Below are 25,192 nucleotides of genomic sequence, written 5' to 3' on the forward strand. Positions count from 1 at the left end.
CAATCACAATAAAATCAAATCCCATAACTGCTGGATGGGTGACTCACAACCTGGAGAACAATTATACCACAGAAGTCCACCCACTGGAGTGAAGGTTCTGAGCCCAAGTGAGGCTTCCCAACCTGGGGGTCCGGCAACGGGAGGGGGAATTCCTAGAAAATTAGACTTTGAAGGCTAGTGGGATTTGACTGCAGGGCTTCGACAGGTCTGGGTGAAACAAAGACTTCGCTCTTGGAGGGCACACACAAAGTAGTGTGCGCATCAGGACCCAGGGAGAAGGAGCAGTGACCCCATAGGAGACTGAACCAGACCTAACTCCTAGTGTTAGAGGGTTAGAGGTGGGGTCAAGGACACTGGCAGCAGAAGTATTGGGAAGTACTCCTTGGCGTGAGCCCTCCCAGAGTCCGCCATTAGCCCCACCAAAGAGCCCAGGTAGGCTCCAGTGTTGGGTCGCCTCAGGCCAAACAACCAACAGGGAGGGAACCAAGCCCCACCGATCAGCAGACAAGCGGATTAAAGTTTTACTGAGCTCTGCCCACCAGAGCAACACCCAGCTCTACCCACCACAAGTCCCTCCTATCAGGAAACTTGCACAAGCCTCTTAGAAAGCCTCATCCACCAGAGGGCAGACAGCAGAAGCAAGAAGAACTACAATCCTGCAGCCTGTGGAACGAAAACCACATGCACAGAAAGATAGACAAAATGAAAAGGCAGAGGACTATGTACCAGATGAAGGAACAAAATAAAACCCCAGAAAAATAACTAAATGAAGTGGACATAGGCAACCTTCCAGAAAAAGAATTCAGAATAATGATAGTGAAGATGATCCAGGACCTCGGGAAGAGAATGGATGCAAAAATCGAAAAGTTGCAAGAGATGTTTAACAAACACCTAGAAGAATTAAAGAACAAACAAACAGAGATGAACAATACAATAACTGAAATGAAAAATACACTAGAAGGAATCAATAGCAGAATAACTGAGGCAGAAGAACGGATAATGACCTGGAAGACAGAATGGTGGAATTCACTACCGTGGAACAGAATAAAGAAAAAAAGAATGAAAAGAAATGAAGACAGCCTAAGAGACCTCTGGGACAACATTAAACACACAACATTCGCATTATAGGGGTGCCAGAAGGAGAAGAGAGAGAGAAAGGACCCAAGAAAATATATGAAGAGATTATAGTTGAAAACTTCCCTAACATGGGAAAGGAAATAGCCACCCAAGTCCAGGAAGCGCAGAGAGTCCCAGGCAGGATAAACCCAAGGAGAAACATGTCAAGACACATCGTAATCAAATTGACAAATATTAAAGACAAAGAAAAATTATTAAAAGCAACAAGGGAAAAACGACAAATAACATACAAGGGAACTCCCATAAGGTTAACAGCTGATTTCTCAGCAGAAACTCTACAAGCCAGAAGGGAGTGGCACAAATATTTCAAGTGATGAAAGGGAAGAACCTACAACCAAGATTACTCTACACGGCAAGGATCTCATGCAGATTCAATGGAGAAATCAAAAGCTTTACAGACAAGCAAAAGCTAAGAGAATTCAGCACCACCAAACCAGCTCTAAAACAAATGCTGAAAGAACTTCTCTAAACGGGAAACACAAGAGAAGAAAAGGACCTACAAAAACAAAGCTAAAACAATTAAGAAAAAGGTAATAGGAACATACGTATCGATAATTACCTTAAAAGTGAATGGATTAAATGCTCCAAGCAAAAGACACAGGCTTGCTGAATGGATACAAAAACAAGACCCATATATATGCTGTCTACAAGAGACCCACTTCTGACCTAGGGATAGATACAGACTGAAAGTGAGGGGATGGAAAAAGATATTCCATGCAAATGGAAATCAAAAGAAAGCTGGATAGCAGTATTCATATCAGATAAAATAGACTTTAAAATAAAGAATGTTACAAGAGACAAGGAAGGACACTACATAATGATCAAAGGATCAATCCAACAAGAAGATATAACAATTATAAATATATATGCACCCAACATAGGAGCACCACAACACATAAGGCAAATGCTAACAGCTATAAAAGAGGAAATTGACAGTAACACAATAATAGTGGGGGACATTAACACCTCATTTACACGAATGGACAGATAATGCAGACAGAAAATTCATAAGGAAACACAAGCTTTAAATGACACAACAGACCAGATAGATTTAATTGATATTTATAGGACATTCCATCCAAAAACAGCAGATTACACTTTCTTCTCAAGTGCACATGGAATATTCTCCAGGATAGATCACATCTTGGGTCACAAATAAATCCTTGGTAAATTTAAGAAAACTGAAATCATATCAAGCATCTTTTCTGACCACAACACTATGAGATTAGAAATAAATTACAAGGAAAAAAAAGTAAAAAACACAAACACATGGAGGCTAAACAATATGTTACTAAATAACCAAGAGATCACTGAAGAAATCAAAGAGGAAATCAAAAAATACCTAGAGGCAAATGACAACGAAAACACGATGATCCAAAACCTATGGGATGCAGCAAAAGCAGTTCTAAGAGGTAAATTTATAGCAATACAATCCTACATCAAGAAACAAGAAAAATCTCAAATAAACAATCTAACCTTACACCTAAAGGAACTAGAGAAAGAAGAACAAACAAAACTCAAAGTTAACAGAAGGAAAGAAATCATAAAGATCAGAGCAGAAATAAATGAAATAGAAACAAAGAAAACAACAGCAAAGATCAATAAAATTAAAAGCTGGTTCTTTGAGAGGATAAACAAAATTGATAAACTTTTAGCCAGACTCATCAAGAAAAAGAGGAAGAGGACTCAAATCAATAAAAGTAGAAATGAAAAAGGAGAAGTTACAATGGACACCACAGAAATACAAAGCATCATAAGAGACTACTACAAGAAACTCTTTGCCAATAAAATGGACAACCTGGAAGAAATCGACAAATTCTTAGAAAGGTATAACCTTCCAAGACTGAACAAGGAAGAAATAGAAAATATGAACAGACCAATCACAAGTAACGAAATTGAAACTGTGATTAAAAATCTTCCAACAAACAAAAGTCCAGGACCAGATAGCTTCACAGGTGAATTCTATCAAACATTTAGAGAAGCGCTAACACCCATCCTTCTCAAACTCTTCCAAAAAATTGCAGAGGAAGGAACACTCCCAAACTCATTCTACGAGGCCACCATCATCCTGATACCAAAACCAGACAAAGATACTAAAAAAAAAGAGAATTACAGACCAATATCACTGATGAATATAGATGCAAAAATCCTCAACAAAATACTCGCAAACAGAATCCAACAACACATTAAAAGGATCATACACCGTGATCAAGTGGGATTTATCCCAGGGATGCAAGGATTCTTCACTGTACGCAAATCAATCAATGTGATACACCACAGTAACAAACTGAAGAATAAAAACCATATGATCATCTCAATAGATACAGAAAAAGCCTTTGACAAAATTCAACACCGATTTATCATAAAAACTCTGCAGAAAGTGGGCATAGAGGGAACCTACCTCAACATAATAAAGGCCATATATGACAAACCCACAGCAAACATCATTCTCAATGGTGAAAAACTGAAAGCATTTCCTCTAAGATCAGGAACAAGACAAGGATGTTCACCCTTGCCACTATTATTCAACATAGTTTTGGAAGTCCCAGCCATGGCAATCAGAGAAGAAAAAGAAATAAAAGGAATATAAATTGGAAAATCAGAAGTAAAACTGTCACTGCTTGCAAATGACATGATACTATATATAGAGAATTCTAAAGATGCTACCAGAAAACTACTAGAGCTAATCAACGAATCTGTTAAAGTTGCAGGATACAAAATTAATGCACAGAAATCTCTTGCATTCCTATACACTAACAACGAAAGATCAGAAAGAGAAATTAAGGAAACACTCCCATTCACCATTGCAACAAAAAGAATAAAATACCCAGGAATAAACCTACCTAAGGAGGTAAAAGACCTGTATGCAGAAAACTATAAGACACTGATGAAAGAAATCAAAGATGACAAAAACAGATGGAGAGATATACCATGTTCTTGGATTAGAAGAATCAAATTGTGAAAATGACTGTTCTACCCAAAGCAACCCTCAGATTCAATGCAATCCCCATCAAATTACCAATGGCATTTTTTACAGAACTAGAACAAAAAATCTTAAAAATTTGTAAGGAGACGCAAAAGACCCCGAATAGCCAATGCAATCTTGAGGGAAAAAAACAGAGCTGGAGGAATCAGGCTCACTGACTTCAGACCATACTACAAAGCTACAGTAATCAAGACAATATGGTACTGGCACGAAAACAGAAATATAGATGAATAGTACAGGATAGGAAGTCCAGAGATAAACTCACACACCTATGGTCAACTAATCTATGACAAAGGAGGCAAGGATATACAATGGAGAAAAGACAGCCTCTTCAATAAGTGGTGCTGAGAAAACTGGACAGTTTCATGTAAAGAATGAAATTAGAACACTCCCTAACACCATACACAAAAATAAACTCAAAGTGGATTGGAGACCTAAATATAAGACCAGACACTATAAAACTCTTAGAGGAAAACATAGGAAGAACACTCTTTGACATAAATCACAGCAAGATCTTTTTGACCCACCTCCTAGAGTAATGGAAATAAAGTCAAAAATAAACAAATGGGACCTAATGAAACTTAAAAGTTTTTGCACACAATACGGCCACTATGGAGAACAGTATGGAGGTTCCTTTAAAAACTAAAAATAGAACTACCATATGCCCCAGCAATCCCACTACTGGGCATACCCTGAGAAAACCATAATTCAAAAAGAGTCATGTACCACAATGTTCATTGCAGCTCTATTTACAATAGCCAGGACATGGAAGCAACCTAAGTGTCCATCGACAGACGAATGGATAAAGAAGGTGTGGCACATATATACAATGGAATATTACTCAGCCATAAAAAGAAACGAAATTGAGTTATTTGTAGTTAGATGGACAGACCTAGAGTCTGTCATACAGAGTGAAATAAGTCAGAAAGAGAAAAACAAATATCGTATATTAGCACATATATATGGAATCTTAAAAAAAAAAAAAGGTTCTGAAGAACCTAGGGGCAGGACAGGAATAAAGACTCAGACATAGAAAATGGACTTGAGGACATGGGGAGGGGGAAGGGTAAGGTGTGACGAAGTGAGAGAATGGCATGGACATATATACACTACCACATGCAAAATAAATAGCTAGTGGGAAGAAGCTGCATAGCACAGGGAGATCAGCTTGGTGCTTTGTGTCCACCTAGAGGGGTGGGATAGGGAGGGTGGGAGGGAGATGCAAGAGGGAGGAGATATGGGGATATATGTATATGTATAGTTGATTCACTTTGTTATAAAGCAGAAACTAACACACAATTGTAAAGCAATTATACTCCAATAAAGATGTTTAAAAAAAAAAGAATAAAAGCTTTTGCACAGCAAAGGAAACTATAAACAAGAAGAAAAGACAACCCTCAGAATGGGAGAAAATATTTGCAAATGAAGCAACAGACAAAGGATTAATCTCCAAAATATATAAACAGCTCATGCAGCTCAATATTAAAAAAACAAACAACCCAATCAAAAAATGGGCAGAAGACCTAAACAGACATTTCTCCAACGAAGACATACAGATGGCCAAGAGGCACATGAAAAGATGCTCAACATCACTAATTATTAGAGAAATGCAAAACAAAACTACAATGAGGTATCACCTCACACCAGTTAGAATGGGCATCATCAGAAAATCTACAAACAACAAATGCTGGAGAGGGTGTGGAGAAAAGGGAACCCTCTTGCACTGTTGGTGGGAATGTAAATTGATAACAGCCACTATGGAGAACAGTATGGAGGTTCCTTAAAAAACTAAAAATAGAATTACCGTATGACCCAGCAATCCCACTACTGGGCATATACCCAGAGAAAACCATAATTCAAAAAGACTCATGCACCCCACCAGTGTTCATTGAAGCACTATTTACAATAGCCAGGTCATGGAAGCAACCTAAATGCCCATCGACAGATGAATGGATAAAGAAGTCGTGGTACATATATACAATGGAATATTACTCAGCCATAAAAAGGAAAAAAATTGGGTCATTTGTAGAGACGTGGATGGACCTAGAGACTGTCATACAGAGTGAAGTAAGTCAGAAAGAGAAAAACAAATATCGTATATTAATGCATATATGTGGAATCTAAAAAAATGGTACAGATGAACTGGTTTGCCCGGCAGAAATAGAGACACAGATGTAGAGAACAAACGTATGGACACCAAGGAGGGTGGAAAGTTTGGGCGGGGGGGGTATGAATTGGGAGATTGGGATTGACATATATACGCTAATATGTATAAAATAGATAACTAAGAAGAACCTGCTGTATAAAAAAAATAAATAAAATTCAAAAAAAAAGATAGATTAAAAAAATAATAAAAAATAAAATTGGAAAAAATGGTAAAGAAAAAATGAGAGGAAAGATGAATTGTTTAATAAATAAAGCCAAAATACTTAGCTATCCATAAAAAAGGAAAAAATTGGAGCCTTATGTAGTAACCAAATTAAAAAAAAAAAAAAAACCCAGAAACTCATTCATTACCATTAGGAGTATGAAAGGTAAAATCATAAGCTAGAATTAGCTGGCAAAGTTTAAAACACACATAAACCATTACCTGGCAATTTCCCTTCTAGGTATTTACCCTAGAAAAATTCTCATACATGTGCATAAGGCAATCCAAAAGATATGTTCAGTACAGCGCTGTTTGTGATAGCAGAAAAGCAGAAACAACCCAGGCCTTTCTAAGAAGAGGGACAAATTAATCAACTGTGGTGTAGTCACAGAATAGAATGGAATGTTATACTGCAGTTAAGATGAATAAATCTGTTGAACATTTATCAGCATGGATTAGTCTCAAATACAAAATGTTAAGTGAAAAAAGCAAACTGAAAAATGATATGCACAGTATAATACCATTTCTGTACTTTTTTTTTTTTTTTTTTTGTACATTTTAAAACATAGTAAAAGATCATATGTAGCTTACGGTGGATATATTCAGTAAAAGTACAAAAATGAATATGGAAATACTTCACCCTAACTCCAGGATATCAGAGAAGTGGTCCTCTAACTATATCTCTAAATTTTTATTTCTTTTACAAAAGAGAGATCATTAGCAAATATGCAAAATGTTAATATCTGAATATATAGATATTTTTATCCTATTCTTTTTTCATATATTTGAAACATAATTAAAATAAAATTAATTATTAGGAGTATATAACATGAAAAAAGAAGACAAATATTTCCATTTAAAAGTCCTGCCCAGATCTAAAAAGCTCTCATCACAAGAAAAAATTTTTTGAAATTATGTGTGGTGATGAATATTAACTAAACTTAATGTGGTAATCATTTCATAATATACACATATATCAAATCCATGTTATATGTCAGTTATATATCAATCTAAAAATTAAAATTAAAATTCTGCTCACATGAGGGTTTCCTGGATCAGGCCTAGAGTCACTCCAGAGACAATTGCTGACCAAAGCTGATCCACCAGGGCAAGCGTCCTAACCAAAAAACCTGGTGTTTCCTCCAGGTTTTGTGGATATGGACCAGGAATGATGCTAGAAAAAGCATCAAAGGTGGTGATTTCCAGACCAGGATTTCAAGTATCAGTAGTTAAGTAAATTTTATACATACACACACACGCACATGCACATAGACACACACATACCCACACAATTAACATCATTTCACAAATGTAAAAGCATTATAACATTAAAAAATTTAAATAATCTCATAATAAACAAGTCTTTCAAATGAAATCAGTTTATCTTTATGAATAGCCATATTTTTCTCATCTTCCTCATTTTGCCTCAGAATAATGAAAACTTTCCAATAGATTAAGAAGAGATCATAAACCAATGTTTGGGGACTGCTTGTCTTGGGAACATACTTGGCATTCCGTTACCAGCTAGAGCCCAGATTACCAACAAAACTAGCATTACGATAAGACACTTATAGCGACCCCAGGGGGATTTCAGGAATTACATGATAAATTTTGCTTTTCTTCATCAATTCTTCCAGTTTCATGTCTCAGTGAGAAACACTGGCTGTCCAAGACTAAATGTACAATATGCTATGAATCTCATGCTATTCATCTTTTGTTAATTACAAAAAAAAAAAAATTGTTTCTTTTGCTGGTTCAAGAAGTAATATAATCCCAAATGTTTTTGCTCTATCTTGCCTTGCTTATTTTTGTTGAAATCAGTAAAACATGCACAGAACATATTTAAATATTAGAAAAACACTTTTATTTGGGACTAGCAGCCTTAAAAATAAACACTTTTTAATCTTTCCAAGTTTGGTACATTACTAATATTGTCTTCAATTCTGCTCAGCACAGACATGCAGACAGTTTCCTGAGGTCAGTGACATGACCCCACTGACTTTGAAGAAGAGTTGGAAAGGAAGAGTTAATGCACAGTGTTGAAAATAGATATGAGGCGACTTAGATCTTACAGCCACATGGGAGGTAAGAAGGAATTAGCTCTTCATGAAAAGCAAAATACAGCTTAGTCAATCAATTCAGTGACAGCATCAGCCAAATCAACTGTGTGACAGGACAACCTGTTGGCTAAATAAGTCACTTTTCCATTCACTCCTGTGCCCAATTCCAAATCCATATAGGTTTAGCCAATCTCAGGACTTGTCAACCACGGAAGTCCATTATGGAATTTCTACTCAGGAATGACATATAAAAATCTTTGCCTTCAATGTATTTTCAATTTAGGTAGGAAATATAAAATAACTACTCGTGATAAGCACAGAGAGACAAAATGACATAAAAGATCAAGTTAAATATAGTCATTTAACACATATGTGTTTATTACTATGATTATATACTATGACCTACCTACAGTAATATTGCTGGAGAAATAATAGTAAATAGAGTAACCACAGAAATTAATCCATATTTAGAAACATAAGCATATGTATTATATCTCTCTTTTCTTATTTAATAGAATAGAAACTATAGTTAGAACCACGTGCAAGCTTGTTGTTCCAGCATTGAAACTTATATGAATGTCTGTTTAAGGCACTACTTTCTATAATTTTTCCCTTTGCCTCCAATTGCGTGGTATGCCATGCAATTCATTCATTCATTCATTCAAAAAGATATTTGAGCGTTTGCTGGGTACCAAGCACTGGGGCTCAAAACAGAGTTCACAGTTAAAAGTTATAGTTTATTTGATCAAGTAGCATGCCTTATAAAACTTTATTCTAAATATCTGTGCAACACTATGTCCTTTTATCTTCCTCGCTGAACTTTCAGTCTCTCACAAAACCTGAATGGTACCTCTCCCTCCTCAGGCAGCAGCAGGAGCTCCCACCAGCAACAGAGCCAAGAGTGGCCTCCTCCACTGTGCAGCTCCCTCAGACTCTGATGATGACACTGATTGCACCCCACTTTGAGCAGTGCAACCTACTCTTAAAAAAATGTGTCCTGGGTAAGCTTCTCAGATGGAAAATGATTTAATCTGTAGTAGCATTTGACTGTGCATATAATGCTTGCTTGGTGAAGCAGGAGCAGACCTGACATTTTATGAATAGGGAAATGAGAGAGTGTGTTAAAGAAGGCTTGACAGCGAGAATGAAAGAATGAAGAGTCAACTTAAGCTGTTGAAAGCCTAACAAGATAAAGACAGGCAGGAAGGAGTCTCCTTAAATGTGATGAAATAAGGCCTGAAGGGATGGAACGGTAGAGAGATTGACGAGTATACACTTTGAAACAGAAGATAAATGTGTTCAACCTGACAGTAACATGTGGTTAAATTAATCAAAGGACCCATAGCCTTAAACGGTAGGAAAGAATACAGATTTATGCCACGATCATCTGTGATGGTAGGTGCAAAATTTCAAATAGATCAAAGAGGTGGAGCTTTTGAGAGAAAACAGTTGTTAGGATTATACAGCGTTCTCATAACATGTAAACATGACCACTGACCATGACACGATCTTCTCTGCTTTCCTTGTGGTTCATTTCCTCCACTTTAAAATGTAAAACGGGAGATTAAGAACAGTTCTTATTACCCAAAGGGAATACTTAATTTTAAGCGATTTTGTTCTTGTGATTTTTAATGATGAATTTTCGAGGGGGAACATTTTCAGAGAGTAAGCCTATTGGTGAAAGTAACAAGTTGACAGTTTACACTGCCTTGTTCTTCCTCTTGAGCTTCCAAAGGCATGATGCAGCCCCAAATACCAAGCCCACGCTTTGCCTGTCTTGATCCACGCTACTCTGCCCTGCAGAACTGTTTCTCATAAAGTCAGATGCCACAAGTTCTAACTGTTGAGGACACTATTAAAGCTGGAGACAGATAAAAATATTTTCAAAACTTTCTCAAGGAGAAGCACTAAAATAAATTAGCCCTTAGCTAACTAAAATGACCAACTAATCAGAACACCGCACTGAATATACTCATCACCGAAGTTTTATTATATACCATTGAGATCTTCCTCTTTTCACCTACCTGCATTGACTAAGCGAGAGCATTCATCTTTAAGGCAGTTATTCTTCAAAGGAAGATAGAGGATAGTGATGGATCCTAGAGCATCTGCATTTTGTAAAGACTCCCCTTGTGCTGATTCTGGTTCCCCTTACTACTCCAAACTTCCAACTGAGAATCACTGCCTTACTGGGAAGAAAGCTTTTTATGTATATTAAACTGTTCTACTTAGGGTGCCATTCACCTTCAACTTTCTCATTAAAAATCAATAATGATGAAAACATCAATAATGATGACAGAAGGAACGGAAGAGAGTCAATAAATGGCAGTAATGAGGATGAATCCTCTTTGAAACTCATATCGAGGTTAAATCCTTCCTGTTTAGTGTAGTTGCCTTTCTCCTTCTATGAGACGGATTTGGAAGACTTGGTCACCAGGTTTCTCTTAAAAGTCCTTCATACAGTTGAGGACAGTTATTAAGTCACCTCTAAACCTCAATACCAGTAATCCTAATTCCATTCATCTTTTTTCATCAGTGCTGTTTTCCAACCCGTTAATCATTTTCATTGCTCTCCCCTGGACCCTATCCAAGTTCGCCACGTATCTTTAAGCTTCTGTGAATTATGTGACCAGTTTATAGCTCTGATAAGCCTGGATGGTGAAAAAGGTAGAATCTCATCACAACAGAATATAAATGTATATGGGGGCGGGGGCAGGGATGGAGGAGCAGATAGTTCAATTGTATGGTAAATTTCAACACAAATATGATACTCACTGAAGTTTTTATTCCTTTGTGATTATTTCTAAACATACTATAATACAGTAAAATATTCTAAGTCACAATTAGAGTCTGTATTTTATATGGATGCCTTTTTAGTGCCAACCAGTGTCTGGTTCATTTAGGGAATAGAAAGAAGGGACTACATTTTTCAAAAGGTTGGTTGTTTCTTGAGTGGAAATAGCTTTTTAATCGTAGAGAAGTGCTACTAGGAATCAAGTACCTATGAAAGATGGAGAAGCCAGGGTATGTCCACTGTATCACCAATATTCATTTTTTCCATGGCTTTTCCAAAAGAAGCTAAGCAGCCCAATCCTGACTATATTGGTAGTTTGAATACTGTTTTCACAGTCAGAACTCTGAACCAATCATTAGCAGAATCTCCAGTTTCAAAGCCATTAGCCAGCTTGTACTCATGGGAAGCAGTATGGCACAGCGGCAGTGATTGGTGGCCAGCCACTTATAAGCTGGGAAATTTCAGCAAGGTGGGACTCCTCTTTAAGCCTCTGAGACAATAATAGAACTACATCATAGAAGTGATGTGAGTATTTGGTGAGAACAGCACCTAGCACATAGTAAGCATAAACACGCTATCAGAAAAGGAACTGACTACAGGTGCAAGTCATGAACATCAAAACCAAAGGGGGACACAAAACTCTGTTCCCTTGGATATGCAAATATTATGTGAGTGCCTCTTCAAACAAGATAAAGCACAGTGGTCATGAGAAAAGCAGAGAGCAAAGAAAACGCTGTTGTGGCCAATGGCCGAATATCTCACGGCTGAAAACACATCGGGGATCTGCAGAGTCTAACAGGAGTCAATTGGAATTCAGCAGATAAGCAGTTGCCTCTACGCACCTTAAATATTCCCTTGAAGAGAGACACCACACCCATCTTTGGAAATATATTCCCATGTTAGAACCAGACGTGCATATGGAAATTATTATTATCCCTTGGCTGAGGGCTTCAGTTATAAAACATTTGTGGCGTTTGCAACCTAAAAGAGGGATTTTCTCAAATTTGCTAAAACTGCCTCATTTTTTGTAGGATCACCATTAGCCATACCTCATTTGAGATCAAGTGAATTGTCAGATTAACGTGTTTTTGCAGGAAGGTGATCCTGTTACTTCCTTAAAGAGCATGTAGCTCTTCTGAGGGTTATCGGCAAGCTGCCACTCCAGCTTCTCATGCCAATGCCCTTCCTGACTGGTCATTTCCCCTCAGGCTGGAGATAACCCTGCAGTGACTCCAAATTCTTTCATTCAGTATCTGATTCCATCTCCATCACAAAGCCTCCCCCAGAACATGGCTAGACCTAAGCGTTTCCACGACTTGGTTCATTCCTAAAATCCCAATCTGACTTTTGGTTGAACTGCAGTGGAAAATCCAAATCATGTGACAGTCAGAAGGAAAATGATGGCTTTTTCTTGATTCCATTTTCTGAACATACAGTAATGAACAATAAATATTTACAGGCAACTGTGATAACAACTGAAAAATTTTCTTGGGGACCCACATAAAATAGACTATATTCCATAAAACACCACCAATCATGCATAAGCTTTAAGAAAGATTTTGGCCCTCCACCCATGAAAACTATTACACAATTTCTCTCCTTTTCACTGCCACTGATCGCCCCTAAAAAAAGAGTCTATGAATTCACATCGCATTAAAATGGGCAGAATCTTTATTTCCTTGATCCCGTGCAGTCTGATTTTGCCGTTCTTTCTCGGCAGCATTGTTCTTCCCATCCCCCAATTCATACCTTACTTCTCTGCCTTCATATTTACCACATACAGTCAGCAACCAAGTCCTGCTGATTCTTCCCTTGCTACGCTGTTCTTTCTACTCCTATTGCCACAGGCTAGTCCAGGTTCTTATTATTTACTTCCAATGTTTCTTTTGCAATAATAGCTCACTAACTAGCTCTCTAAATTTTCAGTGTTTCTCTGTTACAATTCATCTTGCATACCTTTGCCAAATTAAACATCCTACAGCATAATTCTGATTGTATCTCTTCACATTTTAGACATTCCAATGGCTCCCCATTATGTCTAAATAAAGTTTAACTTCAACTCATATGAGGCCAATGTGTTTGTTGAGTGAATGAGTAGAAAAATTCCACATGCAAGCTTTAGCAACTAACTTGCTATTTACTGAATAAAGTCCAAAAGAGAGGTTTTGTTTTGTTTTGTTTTGTGTCTTAAGCCAAGGTTCCCCATATATTGTTTGTGGCCTCTGAAATGTTTGAATCACTACTGGTAAATCAGCTGATAAAGAAGAATTACTATTTTATGTCTTCTGTTGTCTAGATTTTAAAAATCTCTTTCAGATTTCAACTGAATATGCCCTTTATTTCTATTCCTTAAGATATTATAAAAGTTCTCTCTATTGATTCTTCTTCATGAATGTTTAATCTAAGGAAGTTTGAAGTTCAGGGTGCCAAAATACACAATTTGTCCCGATGATCCCAACTATTTCTTCCATTTCAGTTTAGTGTAATTTGAACATATCATATCCTAAATTAATAAAGAAGATTCAGTAAAAACATATTTTACCTTCATGGAAAATGCCTACCCAAAATAAAACTTATCTTTAAATCCCATGAAAGATAACAGACCAAGATGGCAGTGTAAACACATGCCAAAATTGTTCCTGTTCAAATATGAGAAGTAATGGATAACTATTTTTGAACTATTTGAAAGCACAATCCTGTTCAAAAGCAAGAAAGAAAGTTTTCCATGGCCCATTTAAAAAAAAAAGGAAATCTACAACAATAAAGGGTCTTTGTCTGGGTTATGGCCAAAAATGAATTGTAAGGATTGTGTTTCAGCGTTTAGGAAAGGGCCTGAACATGCTCCACACATGAACCAAGCACCCAGTTGAAGCCAGAGTTATAACTGCATTCCCAGCCTCTGAACAGAGGGTAAAATCATTTTATTCACAGTATCACAAGACCTGGTTCAACTGAGGCAACTGTGAATTTCCATATAGCAAGGAATGTGTTGAAGAAAATTCCCACGCAGGATGAGCTCTTAAAAACTAAATTCTCAAGAGAAAATCAGCACTGAAAAAGACAGTAAGCTCAATAGAAGGGACAACTTACACAAATAAATAGAAATAAATAAGCAACCTGAAAAGAACTTTTAAATAATGATGCTTAAAATTCTCAAAGAGGAAAATGAGGATTAACATCAATGAAACAAAAGTAGGGTATGAAACAGAACAATAGCTATGAAAAACTATTCTCAATTGGAAATCTTGGAATGGAAAATATGAAATAAAAAGTCCAATATATGGGCTAAAATGTAAACTAGATAAAGCTGAAGAGAAAATTAGTGAACTCCATTATGAAACTGAATAAATCTCACAGACTGTAAAGAGGTAAAGAGAATGAAATAAAAAGAAGTTAATAGGTATGAGAATATATATATATATGAATATATACACAAATATATATGTGAATATATATACATTTAAACATATATTTACGTATATATGTATATATACCAGAAAAAAGAGAACAGAAGAGAGGCAATATCTGAAGAGATAATGGCTGAAATTTTTCCAGAATCAAAAAAAGACATAGGGCTTCCCTGGTGGCGCAGTGGTTGAGAGTCTGCCTGCTAATGCAGGGGACATGGGTTCGAGCCCTGGTCTGGGAAGATCCCACATGTCACGGAACAACTAAGCCCGTGAGCCACAATTACTGAGCCTGTGCGTCTGGAGCTTGTGCTCCGCAACAAGAGAAGCCGCAATAGTGAGAGGCCCGCGCACCGCAATGAAGAGTGGCCCCCGCTTGCCGCAACTAGAGAAAGCCCTCGCACAGAAACGAAGACCCAACACAGCCATAAATAAATAAATAGACAAATACTTTAAAAAAAAAAAAAGATAATTTAACAATAAAAGTTATCATTTAAAAAAAGGCATAAACACTTGAAAGAGTCACAACCAGTATCAAAAAAGAAAAATCCAAACCCAAAGACATTGTAGTGAAACTTCAAAAGATCAATGATAAAAAGAAAAATCTTAAAAGTTTTCAGAGGAAAAGGCAGATTACCCAAAAAAGAGAATAATCAGGATGACAGAATTGTCTCCTCAACAACCAGAGCTGCTAAAAGAGAATAGAGAAGCATTTTCAAAGTATCAAGACAAAATAACTGAACCAGGATTCCATATTCAGTCAAACCAACTTTCAAGGGAGAGGGCAAGAGAAAGATATTTCCAGACATACCAGAACTAAAAAAGTTAACTATTCATGAATTATTGCTGAAAGAAGTATTAAATTACGTACTTGAACCTAGGGAGGGGAAAAAGGAAAGAATGAGATGCAAAAAACAGTAGTGAGCAAATAAGTCAGCAAGACATGCTGATACATCTTAAAAAAAAACTACAACTAACATTCTAGAAAATAATAACAAGAGAGCTGCAAGTTGATGGCTAGGCCATGAGAGAGGTCGGAAGGATGTTCTAAAAAGTACAAAAGTCCTTATCTTTCATGGGAGGATGTTAGCAATACTAAATAGAGACTTCTTTAGAAAAATAAAAAATTATAATGTGTGTTAAGTATGGCATAGCCAGTAGAGGAAAAACAGGAATAAAAATACAGAGCTTTTCTAAGGTTCTCTCCCCTCTGATCTTCTAGGGCCATTTACTATCTTCAGAAGAGACAAAACATCTTAAAACTACAGACTTGACTTTACTGTCAGTAAAGGGAACAGTGTAAAATTTTGAAATCAGACAGCACTGTAATCAATCATTCACAGCTTATAGTTTTTAAAATAATATTTAATAATTTGACAATAGGATAAGGACATGAGGCTTAAAATAACTAAATAAAAATATTAGGAAAAACTACTTATTAGATCATAAAGCTTACCAATGGAAACTGTTAGAAGACATACCTGAAAGTAAAATAAAACTAGATAAAGGACCACACAATAAAAGTCAATGATAACATTTGGCTGTGTATTCCATGATAGCAGTGAATTAGGCAATATAATAGGTACACATTCCTCTATCTTCTCTAAGTTTGATGAGTATTTTCTAATCGTCCTTTTAAAAATGTCAACAAGTTGTTAATTATTCAGCTTCTGAATAATGTACACAGATGAGAGCTGTTCGTGTCTAAACCAATAGACAAAACTATATTTTAAAAGTAAATACATATAGAGAAAAAACTCAATTCAAAATTAGAATTTTGAATACTTCAAAATAAAAATGGTATTTGCTTCTGAATGACATGATAGTGGACGACATTTTCTTTTCCAAACTTTCTAATACTCCCTATAATCAACATGTATTATTTTATATTGCTTTATCATCAGGCAAAATAAATGTTTTAAAATTATAAACTTTCCACATGAATCCATCTTTATAAGGATTCAATTGATAAGCAGTTATATAATTTTAAAGAAAGCTTCTAAAACCCTATGTAATTCATCCAATATACAAGTAGTTTTAATTGTGTAGATATTAGATTTAATTATTCACCTAACCAAAAGTCAACATGTAGCATAATGTGAGATTATATAACATGTTGCTTATAAAAAACAGGGCTAAATCTGATTATATAAACTAATCTCTTCCACTCACACATAAAACACTTGATAAAATAATAAAGGCCCAAAGGGACTAAAGAAAAGTTCTAATAGTCCAAGGAAAATCAATTTATTCTTCATTGAAACAAAAATTAAGTTAAAGTTGGTCATTTTCCAGACTTTTATAAAATCAATGAATTTGTCCACAGAATCTTCAGGAGTATAATTTACTTCTCTTTCTGTTAAGGCCTATATTAAAGTACCTACACAATTAGGCCCCTCCTGATTCCATAAAAACATTCATTCAGAAGTGTTATTCTCAAATTTCCAATAATAACTGAGTAATCTGGAGGTTTGCTTAAAGTTTGAATATGCATGCCTGGGTTGAGTCAAGCATATTAATCATTCCATTCTACATGACTCTGTATAATATAATGAACATTAACAGACTTCCCATTTCCTGTATCTCATTTTTATTTTATTATACCACAAGGGCTAAAGACCAGAAAAGAGACGTCTAATATTTTTTTAAAATAGTGGAAAACATTGCTACTGAATTTCCTAATAAAATACTAAAAGCATTTGCACTCAAATTATAGTGATGATCTACTTAATATTTTTATCCTCACTAATTAAAAAAAAAGAAAGAAAGAAAAGTCTCTTATTAAAGGCCATGTTTTTACCCAGTTCTGGAATACTCATTTGGACTCTGCAAATAAAAACTTTAAGTGCTACTTCTACAAATTCCTATTACTGTATCTGGTTCAAGAAGCAAGTCTATTGTTAACAAGATGAAAACATTCCCACTTATGCCACTGGCAAGATTTTTACTGACCAGACTGGTCATTTACCTACTTTCATTGTTTAAAATCTAACAAAGAATTTACTCATTTTTGATGGATACCTTAGAACTCATTAGGGTTAGCTGGAGTTTCTCTGATCCTCAAAGAGACAATGAATTCAGGATTTTAATTAGAAAGACTGGTTTCCATGACTATACTCAAACTTTTATTTTTTAATGTAAAATTATGTTTAAGGATATCATGCTATTCAGAAGTAACTAAATAGTATGATTGCTGGGTCAGCCACTTACAAATTCAAGGTCTATATCACTAATATAATAACACTACCCAATAAGAATAATACTACCAGGTGCATTAGACTTTACTAAGCATTACCACATATGTCACATAATGTAACATTCGCAAATTGTAGGAAACCAGCATCATTTATGATCCTCAGTTGACATCTGTTGTTTACTTACAACCCAGGGCCTACTTCTCTTTCCTATAGTGCCTTGATTTCCTTCTGAGGATTTACCTTTTACCCACTGGACAGACATGGAACCGGACTCAGAAGCCCATTCCCTTCCTAGAAGTTGGCATGTCAACCAAGTTAGGTCAAACTTTGGGGTCCCTCCTGTGAATCTGAATCTTGAGCAGAGGAACAAAGACAGATAACCCTGTTGCTTCCAACCAGAGAACCCTGAAATACCCTTTTACACATGAAGCATCTGAAATGCAGAAATGTTAAGTGATTTTCCCAGGTTGTTCAATAAGCAAGAGAGTGGTGACCTCATGACTCCTAATCCAGTGTTCTTTGCACTCTGCCACAGAGATAAAGATGATCATACAACACTTTCTTTATTGAAGTATAATTGAGTTATAATATTATATTATCAATAGTTTTAGGTGTACAGCAGTTATTCAGTATTTTTACAGATTATTACTCCATAAACGTTATTACAAGATAATTGCTATAATTTCCTGTGTTATACAGTATATCCTTGTTGACTATCCATTTTATAGAGTAGTTTGTATCTCTTAATCTCATACCCCTATCTTGCCCCTCCCTCCTTCCCTCTTTCCACTGGTAACCACTAGTTTATTTTCTATATCTGTGAGTCTGTTTCAGTTTTGCTATATACCTTCATTTGTTTTATTTTTTAGATTCCACACATAAGTGATATCATATAGTATTTGTTTTTCTATGTCTGACATTTCACTAAGCATAATATTCTCTAGGTCCATCCACATTGCTGCAAATGGCAGAATTTCCATTGTACATAAACCACATCTTCTTTATCCATTCATCTGTTGATGGACACTTGGGTCACTTATGTATCTTGGCTATTGTAAATAGTGCTACTTATGAACACTTTGATGAGAGTTTTTATCATGAATAAATGTTGACTTTTGTCAAATGCTTTTTCAGCATCTATTGAGATTATCATGTGATTTTTTATTCTTCCTTTTGTTAACATGATGTATCACATTGATTGATTTGCAAATATTGAACCATTCTTGCAACCCTGGAATAAATCCAACTTGATCATGGGGTATGATCCTTTTTATGTATTGTTGCATTCAGTTTGCTGATATTTTGTTGAGGATTTTTGCATCTATATTCATCAGGGATATTGACTTGTAATTTCCTTTTTTTTTTTTGTAGTGTCTTTGGTTTTGGTATCAGATAATGGATGCCTCTTAGAATGAATTTGAGAGTGTTCTATCCTGTTAAATTTTACAGGTATTAACTCTTTATGTGTTTGGTAGAATTTCCCTGTGAAGCTGTCTAGTCCTGGACTTTTGCTGGTAGGTTTTTTTTTTTATTATTACAAATTCAATTTCACTTCTAGTGATCAGTCTGTTCAAATTGTCTGTTTCTCCTTGATTCAGACTTGGCTGCTGTATGTTTCTAGAAATTTTTCCATTTCTTCTATGTTGTCCTGTTTGTTGGCACATAACTGTTCACAGTATTCTCTTATGATTGTATCTCTGTGGTGTCAGTTATTTCTCCTCCTTCAATTCTTATTTTGTTTATTTAGGTCCTCTCTCTTTTCTTCCAGGTGAGCCTGGCTAAAGGTTTATCAATTTTATCTTTTGAAAAAATCAGCTCTTGGTTTCATTGATCTTTCCAATTGTTTTTTTAATCCCTGTCTTATTTATTTCCTCTCAGATCTTTATTATTTCTTTCCTTCTGCTGAATTTAAGATTTGTTTATTCTTCTTTTTCTAATTCCTTTGGGTGGTAGGTTAGGTGGTTTATTTGAGATTTTTCTCATTTCTTGAGGAAGACCTGTATCTCTATGAACCTCCTTCTTAGAATAGCTTTTGCTGCATCCTATAGATTTTTCAAGTGTGTTTCCATTTTCATTTGTCTCAAGGTATTTTCCGATTTCCTCTTTGATTTCTTCATTGACCCATTGGTCAATGAAATGGTCAACTGACCCATTTTTTAGTAGCATGTTGTTTCATCTCCACGTGTTTGTTCTTTTTCCATTTTTCTTTCTGTAATTGATTTCTAGTTTCATACCATTGTGGTCAGAAAAAATGCTTGATATAATTTCTATCCTCTTAAATTTCTTGAGACTTGTTTTGTGACCTAGCATGTGATTTATCCTGGAGAACGTTCAATATGCAATTGAAAAGAATGTGTATTCTATTGTTTTTGGATTTAATGCTGTAGATATCTATTAAGACCATCTGGTCTATTGTGTCATTTAAAACCACAGTTGCCTTATTGACATTCTGTCTGGATGACCTGCTCAGTGATGTAAGTGGGGTGTTAAGGTCCCCTACTCTTATTGTATTATTGTCAATTTCTCCCTTTATATCTGTTAGTATTTGCTTTATATATTTAGGTGTTCCTGTATTGGGTACATATATGTTAAGAAGTGTAATATCCTCTTTTTGTATTGATCCTTTTGTCATATAATGCTTTTCTTTGTTTTTTGTTATAGCCTTTGTTTTAAAGTCTATTTTGTCTGAAAAGTATACAAATATTGCTACCCCTGCTTTTTTGTCATTTCTCTTTGCATGAAATACCTTTTTCCATCCCCTCACTTTCAGTCTGTGTGCGTCTTTGTTCTGAAATGAATCTCTTCTTCTCCTTCTTCTCCTTCTCCTCCTCCTCCTCCTCCTCCTTCTTCTTCTTCTTCTTTCTTCCCGTGTGGTTTGATGGTTTTCTTTAGTAGTATGCTTATGTTCCTTTCTTTTTATTTTTGTGTATTTATTGTAGGTTTTTGATAAGTGGTTACCATGGGGTTCAGATACTTTGATCTATAACTACATCTACTTGTTTTAAACTGGTAGTCATTTAAGTTCAAATGCTAAAAGATATACATTTTTTACTCTCCATCCCCACATTTTGTGTTTTTCATGTCATATTCTACATCTTCATGTTTATCCCTGTTTATTGTAGTTATAGTTGCTTTTATAATTTTTTGTCTTTTAATCTTTGTACTGGCTTATTTCAGTGGTTGATCCTCAGTTCTTACTGTATATTTGCCTTTCTTAGTGGGATTTTCCCTTTCCTAGAGATTCCTACTTCCTTTCCACTTAGAGAAGACCCTTCAACACTTCTTTTAGGGTAGGTTTACTATTGATTAACTCTTTTAGTTTTTGCTTGTCCAAGAAGCTCTTTATCTCTCTTTCAATTCTAAATGATAATCTTGATGGGTAGAGTATCCTAGGTTGCAGATTTTGCCCTTTCAGCACATTGAATATAACATGCCACTTCCTTTTGGCCTGCAAAGTTTCTGCAGAGAAATCAGCTGATAGCCTTATGGAGATTCACTTGTATATGACTCTTTGTTCTTCTCTTGCTGCCTTTAGAATTCTCTGTTTATCTTTACCTTTTGCCATTTTAATTATGATATGTCTTGGGGTGGGTCTGTTTGTGTTCATCTTGTTTGGGACCCTCTGTGCTTCCTGTGCTTAGATATCTATTTCCATCTTCAGGTTTGGAGAGTTTTCAGCCATAATTTCCTCAAATACATTTTCAAAACCTTCTCTCTCTTCCCCTTCTAGGACCCCTATAATGCAAAGGTTGGTACACTTAAAGTTATCCCTGAGATATCTTAGACTGTTTTCATTTTTGTAATTTGTTTTCCTTTCTGCTGTTCTGATTGGATGATTTCCATTATTCTATCTTCCAGATCACTTATGCATTCTTCTGTATCACTTAGTCTGCTATTCATTCCTTCTAGTGTGTTTTTTATTTCAGCTATTGAATTCTTCATTTCTGATTGTGCCGTTTTTATATTTTCTAGTTCCTTGTTAAAATTTTCACTCTGTACATGTGTTCTTTTCCCTAATTCAGTTAAGATTTTTATTACTAGTGCTTTGAACTATTTATCTGGTAAATTGTTTATTTCTGTTTCATTATTTATTTTTCCAGAGGTTCTCTCTTGCTCTTTCAAGTGAGAGCAGTTTCTTTTTTCATTTTGCTTAACTTTCTCTGCTTCTATGAATTTAGGTGAAAGAGTTACCTATTGTGGTTCTAAATGGATATTCTTACATGGGAGTGTCCCTATACAGACATTGCCCAATCCCTTTGGTGTGAGAGCTAGATTTGAGATGGACACAAGTCACATCTTTCCTCAGGGTGTGCTGGCAGCTATCACCTTGGTAGGGGGTGGGGCTGGAGATGGAGGGGGTCAGGGTGTTCACTCCACTTGGGCTGGGACACACACCTCAGCTGAGGCTGTTGAAGGAAACCCAGTAGGCTCTAGAGCAGTCCTTTCTCTACCCTGCCTCTGGGGCAAGCCAGCTCCTCAGGAGTGGAGTACAGGCTTCCCACAGCCCTCCTGTTAGTCCCAGTGGTCCTTTAACCAGCCAGTGGTTCTCATCTCCCCCAGATAGGACCCCAGGACTGGGACACCCAACCTGTGGCTCTCATCCTTCACTCCCCATGGTGGATGTCCACTCATATATTCTCCTCTTTCCTCTGAATCCCCTCCCAGGAGCATAGGTCCTGACTGCATTGCTTTTCTTCCCTTCCTACCCAATTACTTTGTATCTTTCTTATAGTCTTGGTTGTACAGGAGTCCTTCTGCCAGTTTCCAGTTAGTTTTCAGTGAGAATTGTTCCACATGTAGATTATTTTTTATGTGTTCATGAGGGGAGGTGAGCTCCATGTCCTCTTGCTCTGCCACCTTGGTCAATCTCCCATACAACACTTCTTTTAAATGAAGTTTCATTTTCCAATGGCTAAATTGCTTTAAAGTTTAAAAATCACTACAGGAAAAGCTTTAAAGCAAAGGATAATCTAATTTTGGATAGCCATAAGTATCTTCATAGAACTTTTAGAGAAACGCCATCTATTTCCTTCAGTAATACTTCCAGATTTTTATAAGGAAAACCTTATATTGTACCTTGTACTTCAATATTGGGTTATAATACCTACTACTGACTGACTTTTCCAAATACTTCTTTTCTGGATTCAAACATCTTATTAAAAAAAGCAAAAAGATACAGCAAATTAAGTGAATCAAGAACTTGAACAACAATAATGGCTAGCATTTTTTGAGTGCCTACCATGTGTCAGGAAATTTATTGGCCACTTTATATATATTAAATGTTATTAAATCCTCACAACAGCATTGCAGGGTCAGTACCAATATCTCAATTTAAAATGAGTGAACTGAGACTTAGAGACGTTAATAACTTGCCCAAGTTCATATAACTGAATAATGATAAAACTAAAATCTGAAGCCCATATTACTTCCATGAATACCATATATCCTCTTAGAAACACTGAAGTGAGACATTAGGATATAGTCTTATCCCTTCAAAGGCTTAGACAAAGAGAAGCTTGGTAATATCATAGACTCTGTGATAACTAGCACTGCATAAATCATAATCAATGGAAACACTAAATCTATACTCAGAATTTGGAAAATCACAAGATATCTATGTTAAATCTGAATACTGTGATAATTGAAAAGATAACATTTACCCCTATTTGATGTCAGAAAAGGCTTACATTTTGAAAAAGTCTAGAAATCTTGCTTTCAGGTTTACAAGGGAAAAGGGACCTTCACTTTCTCTCCTAGATTTCTTTGCCTTCCTACTACATTTCTCTCCAAAAAGTTTAGCTTATATCAATCAAAATTTCCCTTTTAACAGATGTGCATCTCAAACTCAATATCCCACCCTTCACAATTACTGCATAATCCAATTGTGAAGGCAAAATGATTGTTACGTGGAATATATCTTTAAAACCTTTAGCAGTTAAGAAAAAAGAGACACACCTAGGCTTATTTTTTCCATCTGGATCCAAAACTTTTCATGGGCAAACTATATGGTATTTGTATTGGCAAGAAGAAGTGTGTGATTTCAAAACACCATCTAGTAGTGCTGTAATGTAGGCCACAGTGCTAATGAGGCATGGTGGTGTATATCGTTCTTGTAATAGTATCAATTGTTTAAATATGTAAAAGTCTGTTTAAAGGTATGTATTGAACCTCTACTCATGTCTAGTCATCCTAAAATTGAATCCTACAAGTTACTAACAGACTTAAGCTTACAACCATCTCTGAAAATAGATCAAAAGGCACACCCTGCTCAAGATGGCTCAATAATGTCTTTTTCTGGAAAAAAGTGAGAGCAGTTCTCAAAAAAACACTTTTTTAATTGAATGATTGCACAACCTAATGGTGTGATTGTCCAGACTTGGTGTTTGGTGGGGGAAGATTCAACCTTGCTTGATTACCCTCACTTCATCTGGAGCTCTGTCCCCATGAGGATACTAAAATCAAACAACCAACAATTGTATCAGTAAAGTGCTTAATGAAGATGTCCTATAATGGAGTTTAAACAAATGTGATCCCTGGTGGCGCAGTGGTTGAGAGTCTGCCTGCCAATGCAGGGGACACGGGTTCAAGCCCTGGTCTGGGAAGATCCCGCATGCGGCGGAGCAACTAGGCCCGTGAGCCACAACTACTGAGCCTGCACGTCTGGAGCCTGTGCTCCGCAACAAGAGAGGCCGCGATAGTGAGAGGCCCGCACACCGCAATGAAGGGTGGCCCCCGCTTGCCGCAACTGGAGAAAGCCCTCGCACAGAAATGAAGACCCGACACAGCCAAAAAAATAAATAAATAAATAAATAAAAACTTGAAAAAACAAACAAACAAATGTGAATGTACTTATTTTTCCTATTTGATTAATTGCTATATTCCTGCTAAAGAAAAAGCTTTTCAGAAAGATTAGGTCGTGGCTATTACATGCACATACTATAATTCATATAACACCATTGAAAACAGCTCAGAAGCCAGATTCCACACTCACAAACTCAAATTTCTTTCCTATTTCATCACTTTTTCAGTCTATCCCCAACAAAATGGTTCCCATCACCAACCAGCCTGGCTGCCTAAATAAGATCTGTAGGATCCTATCAGTGATGGTGATGGCGATGGCAAGTGAATGATGAGGCAAACATTTGTCAATTCTGCCTCTTAAGGTTGGGAGTGATCTTGTGTATCCAGAAATCAAGAGTTTCATGCTATTAATATTTATATTGTCTAAAGGAATGCCCCCATA

The 25,192-nt window shown here is 36.1% G+C and overlaps 1 protein-coding gene across 7 annotated transcripts in view; it reads right to left on the reverse strand.

Annotated features, from left to right (window-relative positions):
- MECOM (MDS1 and EVI1 complex locus) overlaps positions 1 to 25,192 on the reverse strand; it is a 572,766-nt gene that overhangs the window by 398,787 nt on the left and 148,787 nt on the right. The gene's annotated exons all lie outside the window — the stretch shown is intronic.

The sequence above is a fragment of the Balaenoptera ricei genome, chromosome 4 (genome assembly GCF_028023285.1).
Source record: "Balaenoptera ricei isolate mBalRic1 chromosome 4, mBalRic1.hap2, whole genome shotgun sequence".
NCBI lineage: Eukaryota > Metazoa > Chordata > Mammalia > Artiodactyla > Balaenopteridae > Balaenoptera > Balaenoptera ricei.